This window comes from Thunnus thynnus, chromosome 3 (assembly GCF_963924715.1).
Source record: "Thunnus thynnus chromosome 3, fThuThy2.1, whole genome shotgun sequence".
Lineage (NCBI taxonomy): Eukaryota > Metazoa > Chordata > Actinopteri > Scombriformes > Scombridae > Thunnus > Thunnus thynnus.
The window spans coordinates 9,993,854-10,003,459 of NC_089519.1; the positions used below are offsets into that span (position 1 = coordinate 9,993,854).

General features: G+C 40.2%; 1 long non-coding RNA gene across 1 annotated transcript; it reads right to left on the reverse strand.

Annotated features, from left to right (window-relative positions):
- Nucleotides 1–996: 996 nt before the first annotated feature.
- LOC137179461 (uncharacterized) lies at nucleotides 997–5,812 on the reverse strand. Its single transcript, XR_010927819.1, has 5 exons — nucleotides 5,034–5,812; nucleotides 4,737–4,882; nucleotides 4,455–4,560; nucleotides 3,877–4,096; nucleotides 997–3,781 (listed from the first exon to the last, which is right to left on the reverse strand). It is a non-coding gene; the product is annotated as an uncharacterized lncRNA (long non-coding RNA).
- Nucleotides 5,813–9,606: the final 3,794 nt, after the last annotated feature.

Consider the following 9,606-nt stretch of genomic DNA (forward strand, 5'->3'; position numbering starts at 1 on the left):
CAATTACTCAATAGTTTTCATTATTTATTTTTTGTTTTTATTGAATTTAGATTTACATTTTCTACGCTGCCTTGCAACAAAAAGGATCTCCTTTTGTGGCACAATACAGATCTGACCTTAAGTGAACTGTTGATTGATCCCATTCATAATTCATTTTGAGTTCTGTGCGTAAGGAGTTCCACATATTGATCCACTAAACAGAGTAAGAGCCAGAAGTCTGTCCAAAAGAGGTTTTACAAAAGGGAAAAAACTAGTTCTCAGTCTGGGGGTGCGGGCATAGAAGGCCTTATAATGTCTGCCAGATGGAAGGGGTTCAAACAGATGATGGCATGGGTGTGTGGGGTCAGTACAGATGCTGGTACTTTCCTGAGGCAGTATGACCTGTAGATGTCCTCCAAGGCAGGGAGCTGTATCCCAATCATCTTCTGTGTGCTGGAGATGACCCACTGAAGAGCTTCCCTATCAGCGGCTGTGCAGCTGAGATACCACACAGAGATGCAGTATGTTAGGATGCTCTCTGTGGTGCAGCGGCAGAAAGTCACCAGCATCTGTTGGGGCAGCCAGCCTTTCAGCGTCCTCAGGAAAAACAGATGTTGCTGTGCTTTCTTGACCAGTGCAGTGGTGTTAGTGAACCATGTGAGGTCCTCCTAGATATGTATGTCCAGAAACCTGAAGCTGGACACTCTCTCCACTCTGTTGATGAAGACTGGAGCGTACTCTTCATCCTGTGAACTTCCAAAGACGATGATTAGCTCCTTGGTCCTTGCTGTATTAAGAGACAGATTGTTCTTTGAGCACCAGCTCGCTAGGTTCTGCACCTCTGTTCTGTAGGCAGATTCATTGCTGTTGAGGATCAGCCCCATCACCGTTGTGTCATCTGCAAACTTAACCATGGTGGTTGTGGCAAATGCATGAACACAATGGTGTGTGAAGAGGGAGTAGAGGATGGGGCTCAGTACACATCCCTGTGGTGTGGACAGGTGGGGGTCTGGTCTGGTCTCACCACCAGAGGACGCTCTGACAGGAAATTCAGGATCCAGTTGCATAGTGGTGAGCTCAGGCCTAGCTGATGGCGTTTGGAGGTGAGCTTGCTGGGAATGACAGTAGTGAAAGCAGAGTTGTAGTCTACAAAGAGCATCCACACGTATGTGCCATATCTCTCCAGGTCAGTAAGGACAGTGTGACGAGCCAGAGGGATGGCGTCCTCTGTGGATCTGTTAGCTCTGTAAGCGAACTGGTGTGAGTCCAGTGAGGCAGGATGATGGCAAGAGAACTGGATACAGTGTTGAAGGCAGGATCCCGTTCATTCCTATTAAAGTTGCTCAGTAGCGTACAAAGCCAAAAAAGATCGACTTCCAGGTATAGAATTACCCAGATCTGTGTGGCACATAAAGCAAGCACACTAACGTTTCTTTTAACCCTGCCTCTCAACCACATGTGCATGAGAGACTTCCACTGGCTGAGCCAGCTAACTTCAGGTTTAGCCCTCCACTAACTTGTATGGGATAAAATAATTAAATTGTGTGGCTCTTCTAGACTTTCCAAATGTTGGCGGACCGAATGGATCAAATGTTGATAGTGAAACAAGTCATTTTGCAGGGGTTGTGCTCAAAAAAATGTATCTATCTTTTTATACAGATGGATACACGGCTGCTCCTTTTCCCATGATTGTGTGTGGAAAAATGCTTTTTGGGCATTGTGCATCACATGACGGACCCGGAAGTTGTAATTACACAGTTTGGCAACTACGTCAAATTGGCTTCAGAGCTCAGCGCTGTTCTTGGGGGCTTGGTATGTGTAGCCAACAGAGGCACTTCTGTATACAGGAGAGCAGGCATATGTCACTTCACTTCAGCAGGCATATGTCGTCAGAACGACCATGCCCCCATTTTGGGTGAAAACAAGTGCTGTAAAGGTGCCAGCACCAAATTGGAAGAACTCATGGCAACATGCCTAAAAGCTGCTGCATTGCATTTTGCACGTCAAGCAATAAAAATTAAAAAAAAACAAAAAACAGGTTATTTCCCCAAAGAGTGTGAAACAGTAAAAGAAGAGATATGTGGCTTTAGGACATCTGCAGAGTTTATGAAAATGGTAAATGGTGGGATACGTCTGTGGCAAACACTTCATCACAGGTTAGTTAATGATGTTACAGTCAACAGTTATAATGTTGAGAGTCAAAGTAGTGAATGTTGTTGCTGCTTTGAAAGGGCAGTACATAGATTATACTGAAAGGCCCAGGAAATCTTAGCCCATAACAGCTGGTTCACTAGCACTGGTTGCAGCAAGCTTTTCCCCTGGTTTGTTGAAACATAGGTACCATTTAAAATGGCTTCACCTGCCTGCTCCCTGAAGTGATTTTATGTAACAATTATCATCATAATAATTATGTATTATTATTTCTTAATAATTATTACTTATGATTTCTTAAATTATTTCTATATAACAATACTGATTGTTGATTGGCAGCAACTTAATTGTTTGCCTGACTGGCCATTGGATTGGGTTTGTAATAGCTAAAATCAATACAATTTTCTTATTTTATGCTATTAAATTTGCAACTTAGGGATTTTCATTTGCTGCTAGTCAAATTAGAGGGACTATTTTAATCCAAAAATTGGTGGGGGCATGATGCAAGGGCAAAGTACTCAGATGTGCTGCTGTCATCTATAATATGGACCTCACTTACCAATCCCTGGACTGATGCCTATAATGTCTCTGATGCAGGGGAATATGGGGGCTGTCGTAATACCATACTTGACAACCTTGAGACCTCAAAAATAGGGAGGATTTTGAAACCAAAGCAAGGGGTCCAAGGGCTCCCCCCCAGAATAATTTGGGTTTTTGAGACTTTGTTTCCTGCATTTTGGTGACTTTTAAGAATGAAAATAACAGAGTAATAAGAATACTGCAACCTTTTTATGTTAAATACTTTTAATTTCAAGAATCTCAGGACAGAATACAGAATAATCCGCCCCTCTAGCGTGAATTTGCATGAATCTTTAGCGTAAACTAATATCAACCTCAATCCAGTGGGGCCCCATGTTGGTACGCATGGAAGAGGTGCCCTTTTTTTCACTTTTTGCAACTGCCCCTCAGAGAGTCTGTGCACACCACTGCCCTCTGTGACAATCTACAAATGCTTATTGTAGTTAAAAGTGCAATTTGCAGCTTGTAGTCCCATCCTTGAGGGAGCATAGGTGTGTGCCAGACCTGTGAAATTCAATTTGTAGGAAAGGAGTGAGCAAAGGGTAGAATTGTCCATTCTCATTCTATTCGCTGTCACTAACTTTCTGATCATGCTGAACACCCTCTCTGATGATGCATTGCTGTGTGGTATGCACACAAGTGCCTTCATCAATTGAGCAAGATTCTTGAACCTTCCATCTGTTCCAATAATAGCCCAAAACCTGTCAATTCTTGGAAGCTCTGCCCTGCCAACCACATGGCACTCCACCACTGCTTCCCTAAGGCTATCCAGGTCCAACCTGAGCTGTGGCAGTCTTTTCCCTAGCTCTATCACTACAAATAAAATTGAACAAATTCAGCACAACTCAGCTGGATATTATGTTTTCTCTGTAATCAACCTCTGTAACCAATTATAAACAAGACAAACAAACAAAAAAACAAAAAAAAACCTAATGACATAAATAAAAAAAAGTTTCATTACTGCACCTGAGTTTGGGGAAAACTGATGTCATGATTCTGGGTCCAACAGATTTTGGAGGATGATGTTGTCAAGGGGAAATGTTTTCATCATCTTTGTGGTCATAGCTATGCCCTATGACACATGATCAGATCCACAGGCATTGTATGATGGGATTTCAGTTATTTCTTTATGAGGTAAACTGATTTGGATTACACAATAAAGCTTACTTAAACGTCCTTGGGACTGAAGAAAAGTCATTCATGTTGTCCTCCAAGAATCTTTGTGCATCCTCTTCAAGAAAGAGGTCTTCATCTGGCAACTACAGTCCTTGAATTTGATGTCCTTCAATGGGACATGAGCGATAAGGTGGGCAGGCAAGCTTCCCAGGCATCTTCTTATCAAACTGGTCATCCCCTTGTGCAGCCAATGCACCATCACGCCTTCATCCTAGAAACACATAATGGATTTATCAGTTATGAAACATGATGTAATTAGCATGGGTGGTTCTTGATGAGTTGGTAATGATGAAGAGTAATGTAAAATTGAACATATAGAGACCAGAACGACTAACGATCTGCTAGCCTCTCAGCTAACGTTAGCACCAGTTCCCAGTTGGAAATATCGGCATATCGGATATCGGCAAAAAATCTAATATTGTGCATCCCTAGTTGAGGTAAGTTAAGGAAAAAAGGAGGAAAGAAATGGTTAAAAGTGAAATATAAGGAGACCATAATGTCACAGAGACTATAATGCACTCTTGCAAAATAATGTACATGCAAAATATCAATATGCTTAATATGCTTACCTGATGTGAAAGTGAGCATATGTGCTGCTTAAGATTTCTTCAGTTGGCTGGTGGAGAGTTTTGATGCCACATCTCGTTGCCAGCTGGACCAGATGACAAATACGACCTATGACGATTAGACATGGCTGAATCTCTTTGAGCCACCTGGCCACAGAGTTATGCCAGTTACACTGCAGTTATCACTGTTAAAGGCCACCACGTTGTTCCAGTCAATGTTTCTCACACTAGAAATCAAAGTACATCAGTGTTGCACAATGGAATATGCAGGAACTTGGTGACCACCTTTTGAGTTTCCTCATCAAAAACTCTGGCCAATATCACAAACTCCTTCTCTGAGCTTCTGTTGGTACTTTCGTCACACATGAGACCAAAGGGTTGATTTTGGCAAAGGTTTGTTATCTCCTTTTCCAATGCTGGGGCAATGGCACCTGTCAAAATATATAAAGAAAATACAGTTTTTAAGTCATACTGCTGAAACAAGTGCAACTGGCTTGAACCTACAAAATCAAAATAGGTAGCTAATGTTAACTAGGCTGCTCTTAGAAAAAATATTGGGAGGTGGTATAATGTTAGACTTACCTTTCACTTATTGAGTTGCCTTTGTTCTCCCACATGAGTACTGCTTGGCAATCTTTCAGTCCAGACACACATCTTTCACCGACTTATTTATTTCGTCACTGAAGGTGAAGGGGATGTTCTGTTTGGCCACTAACATAGACATCTTAGTTTCAGCATATAATACTGCATCAGGTCTCCCTTTACCAAGCAGGCATATGATGTTTTGCTCGCCCTAGTGCACATTCATCGCCTTCTTATGTTTCTCAGCCTCTCGATGGTGATTCACGTCGGAGTGATCCCCATGCTCAACAGAAACATTGACGCGCATATTTTACAAAAGGCATGTCCCTTTCCTTTAAAACTTTTCGTAAGAAACAGGAATTCTACTTTCCAAGACATCTGAAATTTATAGGAGTATTTCTTTCTCTTTGAACTCTCTATTTCTCTTTCTGTCAAGACAGTCACTCACTGAGGAGGATGAGGCGAGCAGCTCTCTTGGCGTGCATGCCATGGAAACAATACATTTGGTGTAGCTGTATTGTCGTCTGGGTATCACCAGTAGAATTTTATAGTCGTAGGGCTTATACACACCGTACAGTGCCAGAAACAGGTTGTGATAACGAAAGGGGAAAAAAAAGGTGTGAAAATCGGGAGAAATACGGGAGAACTGTGACCCCGGGAGGAAACCAGGACAGGGCAATGAAAATCGGGAGTCTTCTGGGAAAATTGGGAGGGTTGGCAAGTATGCCTAATACCCACATTTGCAATCTTGGGCACTGACAGTGCATGTGCACACTGTGTGTGCTGTGCAAGGGTCCAACAAAAATACAAGTCTCTAAAAAACCAAAGTGTGGTGGTTAGTCAAAACTGAAATTTATGTAGACATAGCTATGGTTAGTCAAAATGATTTATTTGAAATTTATGTAGATATAGCTATACTAGTACAGAGTGAGTCTAATAAAAATATCAATGTTAAACAGCCAATCATACAATAATCATAATAATAATAATAATAATAATAACAACAGAATAAAAAATATAAAAGTAGCTTTTATGTAGCAAACTACTTTTGCTATGTTGTTGTAGCTTAGCTTACTAAATTTCTCTGGCCGATAGCTTCAATGTATTGGAGCTTCATTTAATGCTCACTACACTTTCAAGTTTACACTTTACAAGTTGCTGGTCCAACACTGCCAACAGATAATGACAATCTCCAGAAGACCACCTGCAAACTGGGGCACGCATACTGCATATACACACACGTGTCAGGCAGACTGCACTACAGTGTAAGTACATTCTTTGTAGATGGATGAACTAGTTAATTACACCTTTGGGAGAACATTTTATATATATATATATATATATGTATATATATATATTTATGTATGTATGTATGTGTGTGTGTGTGTGTGTGTGTGTGTGTGTGATTCTCTGGATGAATCTATCTTTAAGTGTTTGCTTTTATGGATGTGTCCATTTAGTCACAGGGAGTATAATGAACACTGTAATGACCTCTCACAGCTTAGAATCACATTATTATTTGTAACACTGCCAAAAATCAGTGTATAGCTTCATCCCCGAGATGACAGGCGAGGTTTTAAATGTACCAGGAAATGTGAAAAGGAAATAAAAAAATGTTGCCAAAATTATTTTCATAAAAGGCATACATTGTGAGATTTACATGGGCTGGTAATAAAGTGAGAAATATGGTCTAGAAGTACTGTACTGATGCCCAGTGCAGCACCACACTGTCTGTGCATGTGAATGAAGCAGGTATGTGACATGTCACCTTCCTTAAATGAGTTACAATTCATGTCATGCATGGGAGTGCATGATTATTGACCTTGGTAAACCAGGGGGGAGGGGGGGTTGTCATATGAAAAACTCAAGATCCCCAAGGCATTTCTCCATTCTCTGTTAAAGAGGGGCTGAGATTGACACTAAAATGAGAATTGCTGGTCCACCTTAATGAACCTGGTCAGATTAGGCTAACGTGTTGTTGCTAACTTCCGGGCTAACTCCCTTTGATAGACGAGTATTTTCTTGGTCTTGAGGAGCTGCAGCATTTATTAACTGACAGACTGTAGCCTGTACTGTACATTTACTGCCAGATTGACAACTTGCTGCTGACCTTTTCCTCTGCTCCACTCGCATTCACGTCACTTTTCTGCTGCTTGCTCTCTGCACTCGCTCAACTACATACGCTAATTTACACTCACTACACATACACACACACACACACGCACTGCCCTATTCCTCAATGGAACTACGCTACTCTTGTACCTTTCATGTAGATGTCCTTTGAAGAATGAAGAGAAGCAAGATGACTCAAAACAATTTCACAGTAACATAGGGTGTTATTGTGCTCACACAGTGTGCGAGTGAAAATCATTAGTAGCCCATTGATATTAATGATCGTGTGAAATTTTAGCAGCAGCATTTACAATTTATATTTATTTATATCTATATTCTGAATGAATACAGGGGAAACATTGCTAACCCAAGCCTACTGTTTGAAAAGTGGCATTTAATTAAAAGAGGCAGCTATTTCTAGGTCTGGACTGTCAAGAATATAAGGTCTGTGCTCTGCACATGCACTAGTCTGCATATTGGACCAAAACAGAGAATTATGAGCTTAACAAGACAGATTTCCCCTTCAGCCGATTCCTTTACAAAAGCTACACATGGGTTTGTTTTGTTAGTCCTAAAACTATGTTGATTTATAATTCAAATCAATTATTCCCTATACAACTTAATTATGTCTTGAGATGAATTTTAACTGTAAACTGTAAACCTGCTTCAGCTTCCTGTGTATCCACAACTGTGTGTCATGATGCTGTTGCTCGCACAATTATTTGTATTTTTAAGATTTGTTCAGAGCACAACACACAGCCTGCGTTTGATTCAAAAATGTTGAAAATAAATTGTCTCTGCTATCACCAAAAAGTTGTCCAAGAGACACAAGTGACCTTGGGGCGTCAGAAAACACTGAAGCCTACTTTTCAGATACATTGTGTCCTGTCAGTGGCTGCAACTCAAGCATGGAGAAGGAGGCTTAAAGGAAAACTTTTAAATACACACCAAAATCAATTGTAATCAGCCTCAGACATCAAGGTTGATTTAGCTCAGACAGCACAGGATCTAAGACATTTACCGAATGACATTGCAGATGACATTTTGTTAGCATGTACTGATACTCAAAATTCTTCTATTGTCATTGCATTAGCATGGGTAGAGAAAACAGGAAACAACAAAAGAAAGACAATATAATATACATACAATATAATACAATAATATACAAGAATATGATTAATGTGGTAAGGACAAAGATAAAGAAAAGACTATTAAATACTGCACCAAACAGTATTTTGCTGAACTGGCATGTGGGCCTATCACAGCAAATGAGAAAAAGAAAAAAAAGATTTATTGTACGACTGACAAGGTCAGAGTGATAATGTAGTACATAACATACATTTACTCCGTTCACTCAGTAGCATTGCACTGCAATGAATCTGTCGCAGCAACATAGAAAATAAAACCAGCCATGCATGTAAGTTATTGGCAGCAGTGATGACGTCTAGTGTGAGGTTAACTGTAACATAACAGTGTTGGAGGGAACAAAGTAAAATGTGATGCTGCAGTGAGTGTGGATGATTATGGTGTGTATATATAGACATAAGTAATTATATTTGCCCTTTGCACAATTTCTTGTATGATCTTTCAGGCTTGAGGAGGAAACCTTAAATTAATAAACTAACATTAAAAGCTCACATTGATCTACAGAAGAAAGTGTTATTGCAATTTGTGTTTTATTGGAGTCTGACTTGTTTGGCAGCCTTGATACCTCTGTGAAACTGAAATATCAGTCTTCAGGATGTAGCCTTTAAACTGACTACATTTTTCTTTTTTAAATTGCAGTGTGTTTGCAATATGTGAGTAAATGGTGAGTGTATTTCTTCAAGGTACAGGCTGTACACTTTACTCTCCTATGTATGGACTATAACTGGAATATGAACCATCCCGGCTGGCAGGAAACGATCCCACAACAATGGCTAATGTTACCTACAAGTTCTAATTATGTTTTAAAGAAAACAGTTTAATCTAATGTTCAAAGAACATTTTGAGGATGCTATTCATTTCAAATAATATTCCGATAAGGTTAAATGTTAGGTAAGACATAACATTTTAGCTGCATCATTCAGAGGATGTTTTGAGGATGTTGTCAGGGCCACAGATTATGTTACATGATAACAAAGGAAAAACATTTACAAAACAACATACAGAAAATGTTTTCAGGATGTTATTGAGGCCTGAGATGACAGAACATTTCTCATAAAATGTTCCTGTAATGTGATATATTAACAGGTTCATGGTCAAGTTTATTTATAGAGCGCTTTAAAAAACAAACCACGTTTGTGCCATAGTCCTTCACAACAACATGACCCCGCTCTTAGGCCATGACAAATGTTGGGCCTCACACTCCATGTGCATGAAACAAAGGCAGGCCTGCATGCAGTCACAAAGCCTGATAACAAGGAAGGGTGCCAGGTCAAACAAAGGGAGTCCAAAACGGACTCCATCTCCCAGCATGCTT